This window comes from Dermacentor variabilis, chromosome 2, assembly GCF_050947875.1.
Source record: "Dermacentor variabilis isolate Ectoservices chromosome 2, ASM5094787v1, whole genome shotgun sequence".
NCBI lineage: Eukaryota > Metazoa > Arthropoda > Arachnida > Ixodida > Ixodidae > Dermacentor > Dermacentor variabilis.
The window spans coordinates 115,362,992-115,379,357 of NC_134569.1; positions in this window are offsets into that span (position 1 = coordinate 115,362,992).

The window sequence follows — 16,366 nt, forward strand, 5'->3', positions numbered from 1 at the left end:
GTAATAGTTAGGGACAGAGGCAGAGTCACATAACTATTTAGCTGCCGAGAGAACTCCGAACTCTAATTAGCACATGCATGAATACCGCCTCAGAGTGCTTTAGTAAAGCCTGCGGGCAGGGATCGCGCGTCCGTCGATTCCGGAGTAGAAGGGGAGTCAATTTTCTCTGGCGTTGGGTGGTAGAGGGGGGGGGGGGGCGGAGGGGATTCGCACCGGAGATGTGCGCGAGAGGGGGCAGCGATAGCGTTCATAAAAGGGGATTCGCAACCGGCGACCACAGCTAGCACGAGTTAGGCACAAACTTCGGCAATGTTGCTGCTCCGCTACTTGTCAGAGATAAGTGTATATTTATTTGCGCAGTGTGACTGTGACATGAGCGAAGTAAGTAAACTTTGTCCGTATGAAAATTCAGAATACATTAGGCAATATCGCAAAATGTGTGTGTTGCGGATGGCTTTACTAACAGACTCAGATTTACTCAAACATTGAGAGCAGACGTCATGCAGACGTCGAGCGTGATGAAGGTTTACGCTCCGAAAGCTGTGATGCCCGGTAACACACATGCTGCCCGTCCTTGAAGGGAAAGCAATTCGATGCAATACAGCTGATCACGTACTGAATCTAGACATGCTAAGTAGTACACGCCTAAAATATCGTAGTTTTGCCCGGAAGGCGAAGCATTGAAAGTGAAAGAAATCTATTAGGCAATAACACGAATTAATGTTCGTTATTTATCGGTAGTATATGTTGCAATTGACATTCCCATAATAACTAAGCAGGTATTGTGTAATGCGCGAACAGAGAAAGGTGAACGGATCTCACTCGATGACCGCAAGCCCTCGATGTCACAATGCTGGCGTAATGAGGAGTGCCGGTAGTGGAAGCGAACGCTTCATGCGGCGGGCTTGGTTCCCTCTACCTCCGAAACTAAAAATAAGTAACCGCCACCAATAGGTGCACGAGAAGATAGCGTGCATGAAGCTTCCCGCCATTTTCTTGCACTTAGCGCTGGCACCCGCGGCAGGTGACCTCCAACACGCAGCGCGCAGCCGCATATGCGCCAATCCGCGCTCACATGTAGCCACGCGCAGCCACGGCTGGGCTAGAGGCCGGCTGGAGGAGGACACGCGCGCTGTCTTATCATAGCACGCGCTCGGTCACGAGACCTCCGTCAATGAGCGCGCGCGAGGACGACGCCCATCAATCGGACATCCTTGTCGGTTTACCCTCGCATGGTGGATTGGAAGAGAACAGCAGTTTACCATAGGTAGCGAGGCACTGGAATTGGTATGGGAATACATCTACTAAGGGCAGGTAGTGAACGAGGGTCCCAATCATGCGACTGAAATAGTCAGAAGAATAAGAATGGGCTGGGGTGCGTTTGGCAGGCATTCTCAGATCATGAACAGCAGGTTGCCATTATCCCTCAAGAGGAAAGTGTATAACAGCTGTGTCTTACCAGTACTCACGTACGAGGCCGAAACCTGGAGGCTTACGAAAAGGGTTCTACTTAAATGGAGGACGACGCAACGAGCTATGGAAAGAAGAATGATGGGTGTAACGTTAAGGAATAAGAAAAAAGCAGATTGGGTGAGCGAACAAACGCGAGTTAATGACATCTTAGTTGAAATCACGAAAAAGAAATAGGCATGGGCAGAACATGTAATGAGGAGGGAAGGTAACCGATAGTCATTAAGGGTTATGGACTGGATTCCAAGGGAAGGGAAGCGTAGCAGGGGTCGGCAGACAGTACGGTGGGCGGATGAGAATAAGAAGTTTGCAGGGACGACATGGCCACAATTAGCACATGACCGGGGTAGTTGGAGAAGCATGGGAGAGGCCTTTTCCCTGCAGTGGGCGCAACCAGGCTGCTGCTGCTGCTGCTGAGGATGGTGGATCTCGCACCCACAGCAATAGGGGCGCGGGCTGCTTATCACACTTGGACTTCACACGGAGCATCACGGCGATAGCGGCGGCAGAAATTCGCCTAGAGTATCCATGCAACTCTTATGGCGTTAAAAATGATCTGGATCTCTCAACTCAAATCAGTTGTCAACAAACAACCTTTGATGGCTTATGCCTAATATTTGATGCTAAGCTTGGACATAGGCACTTTTTTCCACGACTAAGCCCTTTATCATCCTCTGTATAACTGGGGACCTCACAAGAAACTTTGACAGCGCTTAAGCAGCTCTTGGTTGCGGAACGTGCTTTGCCCTCTCACTGGAACGGAACTCGAGGCAATGCCTATAATAGTGGGCCATCCTAGATAAAGTAAACGTATTGGAATGGTTGCGAAGACTAGTCTGCATTAGTAACGTACTACTTCCAACTTTCGAAACTTTCTCTCTCTTTTTTTTCAGAGAGTAGGAATAAATAAATCATGTTTATTGGTTGCAGTTACGAATGCACCACAGCTTCGTATGCGGAGATGAGAATATGCTCTCTTCTATTCACATATCCAGGACAGGAGCTCTCGCGAGCCTCCACCAACGTCAGTCACGGATCGTTGGCTATTCCGACTGCGTTTAAGTGGCCCTAGCTGATGGGCTTCGTTATCGGCCTCCCGGTGATCAGAGAAGCGATCGCAACGGAAATTGTGGCCACGCTCCGAATCTCTGGCCTTCGTCTAACGTAATTCAATTTGCAAGCTGGTGCCGCCAAAGTTCACGTCTAACTCTGTTGATGTCTAACGTGAATCGACGCCATGCAGATGCCTCGTTGGCTCCATTCGATGGCTTCCACATGCAAAAAAGAGCATCGCTTTTCTTGCGCATGCCACTTTCCGCTCATTGTTGCTCGCCTGTGCTTTTCTTGGGAACGTTGCACTGACGGCAAGGTCTTCTTCGGCGACTTAGATTCATATGCGGTTCGTAGGATCTTGATCTCTGGCCCTTTTCGTCGCATCGATATCGACAATGTGAGACCTTCGTGTAGATCTAGGACAAAGTGAAACGGGCATCATCGTGTAACCTAAAACGAAAAAGATGTACCAAGTTAGCATGGATACATTAAGAAGCAGTAATAATACGTAATTAGCACAAAACGTTCGAAATGAAACACATATTCGCTGGCTGAAACTGTGCGTGTCTAAAAACTAAACCGGAAGTGCGGTTTGCTCCATGAAAATTAAGGGACGATGGCGGAGATAGTACATGCAAAATGGGCGCTGTTACCGATGGGGGTGTGTTCCTAAGAAAAAAGAAAGTAATGTAAACGTTACGCGAAGGACTCCACGTAAGTATAAGATGTACTAAAGGCGGAGTAAGTGGCGTAGGTGAGGTGAAGGCGACTTAAAAGTGGTAGAAGTCGAAGTAAGGAAGATAAGGTCCTTCGTGAAAGCATGTTTATTATTCGAATAAAAATCATACAAAAACATGGAGCAACAAACAACATGGTACACTAATGTGCCCCAGATGACCTTCTCTTTCTTCGATGTCAACCATTGTTGAGCTGCGTGTATCTTTATTTAGTGAGATCTAGGATCCGTATCACTGTTCATATGTTTCTTGTTTACTTACGGCTGCTCATTAAAGCAAAGGTTTCTAAGTCTCTTCTTCCATGCTCCACGTTTCGACCACAGGACCAGCTTTTTGAGCCATTTATCTCTCTAGCGCCCCGCCTCCTCTCTCTCTCTTTCTGTATATATATATATATATATATATATATATATATATATATATATATATATATATATAGGGGTTTTCTTCAAAGTTCAGCACGCTGGACCCGACGTAAAATACGCAGGAAAGAGACGACGAACTTTTTGGGAGACTTCTTTTTCTTACTTAACGTTTTCGGCTGGTGGACCAGCCTTCGTCAGAGTACAGTGATATATATATATATATATATATATATATATATATATATATATATATATATATATATATATATATATATATATATATATATATATACTACGAAATAGATGCGCACCCTGGGACACCCTTAAATATCTATGTGTGAAATTCAGTACTGCATGAAATATTCGCCAAGACAATTTACAACAGCATTTGCTTGACTTTAATCAACCAAGAGAACAGGCCGGCTTCAGGAAGAGACATTCCGCAATGCATCACATCCATGTCATCAGTGAGGTAATGAGAAATCTGGGGAGTAGATACCACCTATATGGCTTTTATTGAATTTGAAAAGGCATTTGATTAGGTAGAGATATCAGAAGGGATCGAGGCATTGCGTAATCAAGGAGTACAAGAGGCATACGTGAATGTCTTCAGAAATATGTAAAGAGATTCCACAGCTGACATACTAGAGAACGAAGTACAAAGTTACCTATCAAGAAATTGGCCAGGCAAGGAGCCACGATCTCTCCAATGCTATTCACTGCATACCTAGAAGTATAGAAGCTATTGGACCTGCGAAGACTTAGAAAAAAGGATCAACGGTTCACGTCTAACTCTGTTGATGTCTATCCTGAATCGACTCCATGCAGATGCCGCGTTGGCTCCATTCGACGGCTATATAATACGAAATAGATGCGCACCCTGGGACACCCTTAAATATATATGTGTGAAATTCAGTAGTGCATAAAATATTTGCCAAGGCAATTTACAACAGCATTTGCTTTTGTAAATTGTAATTGTTGTAAATTGTTGTATTTGTAATTGTTGTAAAAACGGGAGGAGTACGGCGTAGATAAGCGAGCTGGCGGCGACAGCCGATATTCTAATCGACATTAAGAGAAAAAAAGATGGAGCTGGGCAGGGCATGTAATGCGTGGAATAGATAACCTGTGGACCATGATATTACGCATCTATTTCGTATTTCGCGTATTTCGCGGGCTTTTCTTTTTTCTTGGAAAAAACAACCAGGACCACTTCAGAACGAAATAAATGCTTGATTTGGAGGTTATTTAAGGTGCCCTACAACTTTGTAATTGACGTGTGTGTGATTCAAGCAATAATAAAAAAGTTCAAGAATTAAAAGTAATTAAGTAATACTTCGTGATGAAAAATATGCTTGCCGTAAGTACATGTGACTACGGCTACTATGCGGTCGGTACGATTTCTGTAGAGCTCTTGGGTATTTTTAAAATCTTGGTCCAAGTTAGCTGGGACATCCTCTATATATATAGGAAGAGAGAGAGAGGAGGTCTCAGCAACCTTCGGTTTCCAGATAACACTTTCCTGCTCAGCAACACTGGGGACGATATGCGACAAGTCATTGAGGAACTTGCCCGAGAAAGTGTAAGACTAGAATTGAAGATTTGTTCACGATAATGTTCAATAACTTAGCAAGGGAAGAAAAAGTGAGAATCACCTCTCATCCTCTAGATATTGTAAATGAGTACGTTTATCTTGGTCAATTACTCACAGGAGACCTTGGGATAATTAGAAGAAAATTTACAGAATAATAAAAGCGGGTTGGAGTTCATACAGGCAGCATTACCCAAACCTGACTGGGAGCTTACCACTGTCCTTGAAAAGAAGAGTGTACAATCATTGCTTTCTACCAGTGCTTGCCAAAAATAAAGGGCAGAAACTTGGGTGCTAACAAAGAAGCTCAAGAAGTTAAAGGCTACGTCAGGATCAACGGAACAAAAAGGTTGAGGCGTAACGTTAAGAGACGGGAGGAGTGCGATTTAGATAAGTGAGCTGGCGGTGATAGCCGATATTCTAATCGACATTAAGAGAAAAAAAAGATGGAGCTTGGCAGGGCATGCAATGCGTGGAAAAGATAACCTGTGGACCATAATAGAGAATGGGCGCCAAGGGAAAGTAAGCACTGTCGAGGACGGCAGAAAAGTAGGTGCGGTTGCGAAATTGGGAAATTTGTGGACGAAAGGCAGGGATAATTGGAGTTCGTAGGGGCGGGCCTTCCGCCTGCATGGGACAAAAAGGATAGGCTTATTATGATATGTATATATATATATATATATATATATATATATATATGTATATATACCATGAACGCATGAAAGACAAAGCGGAACAAAACACTCGGGAATTTTCCTCGGGCAAGTCAGCGCTTTGAGACGCTTGGCGCGTTAGCAACATAGCATACCAAAAACTTTACCTATTAACAGTGAGCGTGCTCACTTTCTAGCTGACGATGAAGAAAGAAGCTACCGGGCGCGTTCTTCTTCGAAATTTGCGGCGTCTCATCCAACTGCGGTGCTGCGATCCCTATCTAATTAGTCGAGTTAGATGGGAGTTTTTTTTTTTTTGTTTTGTGGGGGCGCTGCACATTTGCGCATGCGTTTTTCTCTCCCGGTCTTCAGTTACATTGAATACGTAATCCGGAAGTAAAGGCGACGCATTGGTGACGTTGCACTTGTGAAAGAGATTATTAGATTCTTCATTATTTTAATGGGGAAATGGCATTACCTGTGGCGATGACACGCGTACCTGTTGATGTTTTTCCTGTGATCGGTGTTCCCGGGCTAAGAGGCCTACAAAGCTATTGCCGAGTGCGAAATGTGCCTTTCTGAATCGGGACTTTCTCGACGACTGTTCGAACTTTCTGGATTACTTGGCTAGCAATTGCTCTGGAATGCACGACGCTACACGGATAAATCGCCGACGCGTCCGACCCTTAGACCAGATGTCAACCATCGACGACAGTGCTCACAGCTTTCATTGTGCTTTGAGTGTTGCATGTCCTTCGAGCATATGTGTGCCCAATACAGGGGTAAATCCTTTACTCACTCTGCTTGACAATGGATAGTAAAATAGCAGAAAATTATACAGTTTAACTGCGATACAAGCGAGCCTTCTTGCAAGAGCCCTAGCTATGCCTCTGCATAAGATGCATGGTTATTTTCGGACGCTACTGATACTACTGGGCGCACATCCTATTGGTACAAGTACATAGTCACCGTATGTAAATGTTAAGATATAAATTTTCTCTATTATGTAGATGAAATCCGTTGCTGACTTACTATAGATCGCAGATGTTTGCTGAATTTTGTTTTCTGACATAATAGCTGGTAAGGGGGTGTTGGTGTCGCTGAGAGTCACTTCATCCTCATCGTCGTTGTCGTCATCGTCGTTGTCGTCATCATCATCAACATGGTCGTCGTCGTTACCAATATACGTATATCTACTGCAGGGCGAGTAAATCTTCAAATAAGTACTAGTGAGCATGTCTTGCGCCAGCTCATCCCATAGTATACTGGAAATTTCCTCGCCCCCTAGTTCTCTTCCGTGCTCTTCCGTGCTTCCCTTCTATTTGCACACGTTGTGCAACTCGAATACATACCGGCGAATCACCTCGAAATATTCGTAAAGCACACGAATGTAGGTTTGTTTTCCAATATTGCGAATATTGCATCACTATTTGCGAAAAATCAATTTTGCTCGCAAGAATATTCGCTCATCCGCGTCCTAACTTTCCGTTGGAACATGCGATAGAGAAGGTTCCCCATTCGAGAATTCGTTTCGAGAAAGTTTCTGAAGCCCGCGAGATCATCAGCATAAAGTTTGCTGGTTATGTCAATGCTAGCGAAAAACAATTCATGGATTTTCAGTCTGCAGTTTTGTGTTCGCTGCTGCTTGAGTGTAGCGTCTAAAGGTATAAAATTGTAGTGAAGTGTTCATGTATCTCTGGAAAGGTATATGTTCGGAGCAAACCTAAACGAAAAAAAAAATGTTTAAGAAGGCTCCGAAAGGCACGTAACCGGTCCTAACAGCAAATATATCAGAGACTGTGTCTGCGGTGCTCTAATCACGTTCCTGGCAGGTAGTGCTCGAGGGATCGATAGCTGATGCAAACGCTTGGCAGTTGCTGAAGGAGGACCTTGCAAAATGTTTCACTGTACATGAATATTTGCTGAGTGCTTCCTGAAACATTGACGTACTTGATATGTTAGAAAAAGAAAGTCCATACGAGCTGACATATTATCTTTTTTAGATAGCCCGGTGCTCAAGAGCAAGCTTGGAGTAGATATTTAAAAGTGGGTAATAGCCGGTCTCATAGCTTTGATGAATAATCTTTATATCAGGCGAACAAGCAAGTTGCTGAGCTTTTGGATACTCAGGACACTCACTTACACAGGTTCTGGAGGAGCGCTAAGAGAGCACTATTAAACATGAAAACACATGAACCCCCAAAATAAAAATACAAGCACACATTCATGATCACAAAACATGTAAAAGCAACTTATTCGTGAAGTGCAAATGGTTCGTACCCTATTTGCTGCGATGCACTTTTAGTTGCCGTTACGGATAACTTGGACAGTCAGTATCACTGTTGTGTAGAGCACGGGAACGGATTCACTGCTCACTAAGAAACTTTTTCAGTACCCGTCGGGCAGATGTTTAAACACTAGGATTATTCGGGCTGGCTTCTGCACAACGGTGTCCTTTACAATGGAAACAATAAAAACAATAACAAACGTTGTCACAGTTTCCGCATAGCGCCGTAAGAAAATGTTTGTCAAAATATTCTCAAAGTATCGTAATTTTTGTAGGTGAACAAAGTCATCATATCATTGTTTTAAATTAGGGATATTTGTTCATCACTATTAGGAATATGATGCACATGGAGTTGCTCTTAGAAATTGATATGAGGAAATTAATATAAAAAAAACCCAGGTGTCCTTTTGAGCTCACATGAGATGCAGAAGCAGACCTTTATACAGTATTATGGCATTGCCAAATTGCACTTTATTGGTGCACGAAAGTTCAAACATACTCAGAAGCTTTCCTTCCGAGCCAGGTTTTCGACCAATAACATAGAAAAAGTTGGATATCATGATTAAATATTTTTACTAAACTATCCATTCAGTCACTTAGAAATACTATGGGACTAACCGTCTCAATATCTCCGAACGCGTTTACCAAATCACTACTCCGTTTATTTTATTGTTCAAAGATATTCGGTCATTCATTATTGCAACGACTTATTTTCTAATTAGGGCGCGGATTCACGGAAGGAGAAGCACGACAACAGGCCGTCGTTTATCCTGCGATGCAAAACTTGTGCTCCTTGCGCTTAGGTAAGTATATTTACACTCTTCCCCCAATGCGATTGTTTGCGCTAGCTTGTTCGAGCACACACGATGTAGAGTGAAGTTTGGCTTACATCGGGGAAGCAATGAAACCTCGGTGATTTTACCAGACGGCAGTGAGCCACCACCAGAGTTTGCGAATGGGGGCAGCTGGCGGCAGCCAGTGGGATCAAGCCAAGTGCGAAGGGCCGCCATCCGAGGGTCTGCTGCTTAATCCTGAGACCACTCCACACGAAATACGTCCTTGGTGGTGGACGCCAGGCAATATCGATTTCATAATGGACGATGCGCAAGGATGAGCCGCAGATGGCCCCCACTTCCACACCCTCTTCGAGCTCTTCGCGTGAGGACCACCGACCCAAGTTGCCTGTGCTCACTTCTCCGTTATGGCGACGATAAGCTCTACGGGTACGTCGATGTCCACCGTGCGTTCCTTTGATTCTTGGCAGATGTTCTGTAATATTCCCTAGAACCAGGAGGCCGTGAGTCACCTATATATGTTTGGAAAGACGCTGATGTCAGTTTCAGTTTAACTTTCAATTTATTTTTAGCTAATACACAGTGAATAGGTTACAGAAAATATACAGACGAGGGTCCCGTGTTCGAAGACCGCAGCGTCGTGCTCGGTTGATAATAAAAATGCAGAGACGTACGAAGAGTGAGCAAGCTAGGTATAACAAAGAAAATGCACAATTGCGTGGATTGTAATATGAGAAGAATTTTACAAATCAAATACAGTTCTCAGTATACAATGCTGCAGTACATAGAAATAGTCTCAATAGTTGCAATAGGCAAAGGTAGTATAATCATTAATGTAAACTTACTTAAACATGTAAAATGCTTAAAGACATCGTTAAGACCATATAGGAGATACAGTGCAAAACAGGAGGCACAGGAGTATTGGCGATAATTATGGGGCTTTTTTCCAGCGGTCGCTCCTTTGAGCGATCTTGTGCGTACAATGTTAATATTCCATGAAGGAAAGGAAAAATGCTGCAGCAACATCTTACGAGAATATATTCAATGGAAATCTCCTGCCACGCTGTTTTGTTACATGTGCGTCCGAAATTCCCTGGTTTTGTAGTTCAGCACTGAAGGGCTATACGCCTTGACAATACGGATTCAAATAATGCTTTCCGACTATTGCGATAAATACGGTGAGAGTCGATGACCTCACACAGCCTAGCGACTTTCATACATGATTTAGTAGAGAATTGTTGTTCTCCATTTAGGTTTTATTTATGTTTAGATATTGCAGGCCGTACTGGACTGTAGTATCACATAACTGGCGATAACATCATATGTCAGTTCCCGACAAAAATTGGTCGGGGGCATATAACGAACATTTCTGGGCAAACCATTGCAACGTTCAGTTGGTGAAAAAGCTATCTTTGTACGTGCAAACATTGTGCAACTGGCGCTTTAATTCGTGCAAATTGTGGGTCCCCTTGCGGGCCCCACTACTTCGAGCCCACGTCTTGTGCGCCCCTAAGGAGCCAGCGGTTACAAAGTTTCCGGTATACGGGGTGGGAGTGGGTTGTGGTTTAATACTACTGGGTTACATTAAAGAACTCATTCTGCCGAGTGAGAATATACTATTACGTGTTTTAATATGTTACACAGGATGCTTCCTCATGATATCGGTCTGTAACAACTACGCTAGTGTGTATTACGTGGTTTGTCGACTGGAACCACCTTTGGTTGTGTTGACTTTATACTTAGTCCATGAATGACAACAGAAATGAACTTGTACGTGATCTGAACATAAGTGCATGAGATAAAGAGGTGCACAAATTTCGAGCTTTCTGAAATACAACATGCCGCTGTGAACTTTCAGTGTGCATGTAGAAACGTTCTTCGTCAGAATACAATGTTGTAACGAGGCATGAGTTACATTTTAAAAATATGGCGGTAGAGCGGGACGCCCTCGATACTTGTGAAGCATGAGGGACAACCGGGAATAAACGGGATGGCGGAAAGGAAGCGGTAAGCGTAACATTGCGCAAACTCTTCTTTGGAGGGAAGCCGGCAAGGGTGGGGGGGGGGGGGGTGAGGGGAGAAACTGACGCGCTGACTGTCAGATAAAGTGCTTCCTTTCCACTCGACAGCAGCGTGCCTGGAGTAAACTTTCCTCGAGACGCACACAGCTTCCTCCCGAAAGAAAGCTGTCATTTACAGGGCCTTCATGACATGAACTTGTAAGATTCATCGCTTTACGAACAGCCTGCTTCGAAGCGCTCAGCGGGCCAAGAACGTTGCATCAATCATAATAGAGGATAACCCCGCATATACAACATCGCAAAACCTTTTGCAATAATGTTACTTCGAACCACATATATATAAGAAGGCGTGGCACACTTCTTTAAAATACATCAAACAGCATCCCTTCAAGCTGCATTTGTCCTTTAAGGTTACCGCACGACGCAAAATGACCTTTGATGCGTATCTTGTCATGCACAGCGTTCTCCCAAGAATCTGTACGGACATTTAGAGGGTTGGGTAGTTTCGAAACGGACCATGGCGTCTGTTGACGTTTTGTAGGAATTTTTGGATCGGCCAGGGCACGGCTCTTTGGTGACACCACTTCTGTTTTCGTTGACGTAAAAGCCCTGTAGTTTATCTGTTCATGTATATTTTTATGCAGCATTCAATGACCTAAGTAGGCGTATAATTCCCAGTCAAGGCTCCTGCTTACGACACTGCGCTTGTCTACGTGGCTTCCAGCAGATTTTGTGTAACGCTACACGCGATACATATAATGAACTCTAGGCGGATTTTATTCTTTTTCTTGATTTCTCCGTATTGCAACTTGTTTACCCTCTTTGCGTGAAGCTCACAAATGGAAGAAATATGGATATGCAAATAAAATAAAATCCAGTACCAATAAGATTTCCCTCATCATTGCACCAAAGTATTATGCCATGCGCTTTTGATCTTTTAAGCCATTCGTTATGCACAAACGGCGTTTAAATATATGCATCTGCTTATTTTGTGAACTAGGTAGGGGAATGAAAAGCGAGACATTATTTTTCACTACATTGTATGATTAAAGCAAATTAGGTCGATCCCTGTGTTTCAAAACAACGCAACTCAAATCCAAGTTGAATATGTGTGGATAGCCTCATCCTAGAAGAAACCTGATCATGCTTAGTGCCATTTGGTCCCTCGCAAATATTCCTGCAGCGCAGTCTAGAGTGCCTGAGCAAGCATTATAGCTTACACTTTTCGCCACATTAACTGAAAACCAAAGCATTATTTTTCAATCGCGCACTGTAATCACAAATCAAAAGTAGAAAAGAAAGTCTAGTACTCTTACTGTCATTTTCTGAAAGGAAGAAAAAGCTTCTTTAAAGCTCTGCATTTGCATTTTTTAAAGCTCTGCAGTGAAGAAATTCGTGGCAGTTAAAAGGGAACAACTGTTAACCATAGAACAAGTAAACTGAGTCGTCTGTCGGAGTTCACCTGCGGAATAAGTGCTAAAAGAGCATACGCGGATCCCAGGCACTGTGAGAAACGATGTAAGCGAAGCTGTGTATGCTGTAGGCTTTGATTGACGATAAATAGTGGTGATGCTTGCGGCAAATGTGTAATCTTTTGAGCGTTTAGTCCAATACGAGAGAGGGAAGGTTATGTTAAACGTTGCATTGCGAGCACCACTGCTGTCTGTCTGCGCAGTTGACAGAGCACACAGGGAGACGTGTTTGTTTAAGGCGTTGTTGTGCGTCATTGTTCATAATCTCTGAGAAGGTTGAGCATTGTCATTGCCTCACATTGCACATTGGATCTTTGCAGAAGTGTCCAACCTTAATTGAATCATGGTGCTCTACGTAACTATACTAACTATTCTAATTATATGTATACGTTGTATGCACATATTCGCAGCCTGCACCACGTGTTGCTGAGTAGTGAAGATGCTCCTGTTCCGTGCGACGCTTCTTTCGGGCCTGGGTGTCCTCAAGGCTTGGTGCACGCTTTGGATACGTTTTACTGGCGCGTGTTTAGGTGCTCCTTCCACATAGGTTGCCAGCACATGGTTGAAACGCTACCTGCATGCGCTGTCTTCATGGGCTATGGACAATTGTAACATTTACACTATAACAATCCAGCACGCGACCTCCACAGCCCAGTGCCTGCATTTTAGTCGCATAGGAAAGCAAACACAGCGCGTGCCATACTTACAAACTGTGAAACACTGTTGCGGCGGTGCCTGCTTGTATGTATGTATGTATGTATGTATGTATGTATGTATGTATGTATGTATGTATGTATGTGTGTATGTATGTATGTATGTGTGTATGTATGTATGTATGTATGTATGTATGTATGTATGTATGTATGTATGTATGTATGTATGTATGTATGTATGTATGTATGTATGTATGTATGTATGTATGTATGTATGTATGTATGTATGTATGTATGTATGTATGTATGTATGTATGTATGTATGTATGTATGTATGTATGTATGTATGTATGTATGTATGTATGTATGTATGTATGTATGTATGTATGTATGTATGTATGTTATGAGCATCCGCTTTGGAACGAGGCGATGGGTCGCGGCATCAAGCTCTTGCTATTATACTGCCTAATGTCTTACCTAGGTAGGTTAAACAATAAAAACACACTATGAACTCCCACAACCAAACTTTCTGATCCCCTATTCCGAACTGCGCTTTTGGATGGGTGGATGGATGGATGGATGGATGGATGTTATTAGCGTCCCCTTTGGAACGGGGTGGTGGGTTGCGCCACAAAGCTCTTGCTATTATACTGCCTGATGTCCTACCTAGGTTAAACAATGAAAAAAGGAAAAAAAAACACTATGAACTACCACGCCCCAATTTTCTGATCCCCTATTGCGAACTGTGCTTTTGTACGTCTCCGTCTGTTGTCGTTTCCCTACTTTTCTTCAACCAATCCTCTAATTGCCTCTTACTAATGCCTATTGCGGACATGTTTGCTTTACCACTGCTCCCGATGAACCCAAGCGCTTCAAGGAGGCCAGCGGTGCCTAAATCGACCGCTGGGTAGACGTCTTCAGGTTCTAATAAAACATGCTCCGTCGTTTCCCTAGCTTTACCGCAGCAAGCACATGCAAAGTGCAAATGCAAGGAATGCGTGCAGGAGAGCGCCATCTGGCGATGTTGCAAGGAACCTAGCTGCGCGCGCGAGCAAGGGAAGTTGCGCCCGGAAAAGTCGGGAGAATAGGCAAAGAAAGCTAGGCTCTAAAATAGCTTGCATGTTCCGCGCCTTGTACAGCTTCTCAGAGGAAGATACCTTGTTACCGCTGAATGAAGTGGTTGTTGTTTTCTTTCAAAATGGTATTTCAGCTTGTGTACAGCAAGCATCACACGATTTAGTATGTGTAGGCAAATTAAGCCGGAGAGTTAGCGCGATGTTTACTGCAAATTAAAATCACTTTTTAGTAGGCGTGCGCACCTATATTCACATTTCGAATACAAATCGAATATACCTTGCTGTTCGATTTGAATTCGTCCTGACAGATTTATTCGTGGAGTTTAACGCCCCATGCCAAAAGTGGGGCTACGAGAGTCGCCCTTGTAGAGGACTGCGGAATAATTTTGACAACTCGGGGTTCTTTAACGTGATCCTCAATGTCAGTATACGCAAACATTTTATTGAATAATTGCCGCCATTCTAATGCGGCCGCCGCGGCCGGTATTCGCACCCTCGATTTACGTGCTCAGCAGCATAACAGAGTGCCAATAGCCTCTGCACTCCCACGACAGGTTGTGTTCGTCTTGAGCCTTCGCTATTCGAAGTTGTTTACCATTCATTCCTGTCATAATCTAAGCAAGAAAACCACATATAGTCGACGTCGCGAGGAGTAGGCGAGGTGCGTCGATTGGTTCGGCATTAACGAGGACGCTGTTGCTGCGTGGAGGCACCAGTTGCTGAGTGTACATGCGCACTGAGTGTAGCTTAAGTAGGCTCAGTAGTTTTGAGTTTGTTCAATACAAATCTCTCGCATTTTGGGAAGCTGCAGATTTGTCTTCCCGATTTAGACAACTGAAAGGATTCTTCGAGCAGCCTAGCCATGTTTCATTACGGTCATAGATAGGATGCCTCAGATGAGATCACCGTTCAATTGTTTCCCTCGTGATGTGGTGGTGTGTTGACGTGTACTTAAGTTTTTTAGGAAGTATCAAGTGACGCTAAACGGATATCTTATATTTTAACTAGTTTTACCAAGACGACTCGACGCAGCCTTTATCTTCCATTCGCTTTGAAATAAAAAAAAATCATTCAACATTTCATTCGCCAATTTTACCATATTAACTAACGACACTAATTTTATGAAAATACCAATATATTATCCGTTTCTGTAAAAATTGCCTCATTTTGGAGTGGTACAATGAACAATTCAATATCCTGAGGTCGTTCGTGCATGTGTTCGTTTGCACTTGCGTTTGAATGGTAGAAAAGGGATTACCGCACGATATGCACTAGATGACACTGTTCGCTTCTCTCATAGCAACAAGCACATCCAATTTTCCAAAAGGAGAGATAAATAAGCAAGTGAGCTCCCATGGTGCATTCCTTCGCCCCTTCAGGTCCTGTTGCACATCAGAAATTTTTGTTTTGTGGTCTTGCAAATCAAATCTTGGGGGAATGTGAGTGGGGGGCGTGTGCAGGGGGTATTGTTTTTCTCAGCGATTGCATATTTTTATAGTTAGGGTGCGATAATGACAGCATTTCCGAGTGTGTCACTTACCTTTAGGAAAAGCCAACACTTCGTTTGAATGTGTACTGTGAGCAGTGGGATCCATGACAAAAGAAGTAGACGAAAGAAGAATGAACACTTTCACATTGCATTCATTCATTACTATATATCTCCTGCGCACATATATAATTTGTTGATATTGCGTTTGTTACTTTTCTAATGAAGACATGCTATCTGGCCCAGTAGACCTTACCGTACGAATGAATGAGGTTTTATTATTAATAGACAAGATATAGCACAAGGCAATATTATACAGGTCAAAGGTAAAACAGGTCCCGAGGTGAAAGACTGTAATGGGACCTCCTGTACAGTGTACAAGTAAAAATATAAACAACAACAGTTGCAACAAATAGTGTAAAATATTCAAAATATAACAAACTTAGTATTGTTTTAGGTTTGGCAGTACTAAACAAATCAGCTGCAGACGCGCTAGTAAAGAGTATAATAATTATTATTACATTCGACTAATAACAGAACTATAACACCATTATGAAAGTAAATGGATAATGACACCTAACCAAATGAACTTTAATTTGTGTTGCGTAACCAAATATACATTTGGAGGGGAAAAATATTTATCTAAGTGGTTGCAGATGACAAAATGTGGTCTTTCAGTTGTCGTTTAAATTTAAATGATTTACATGA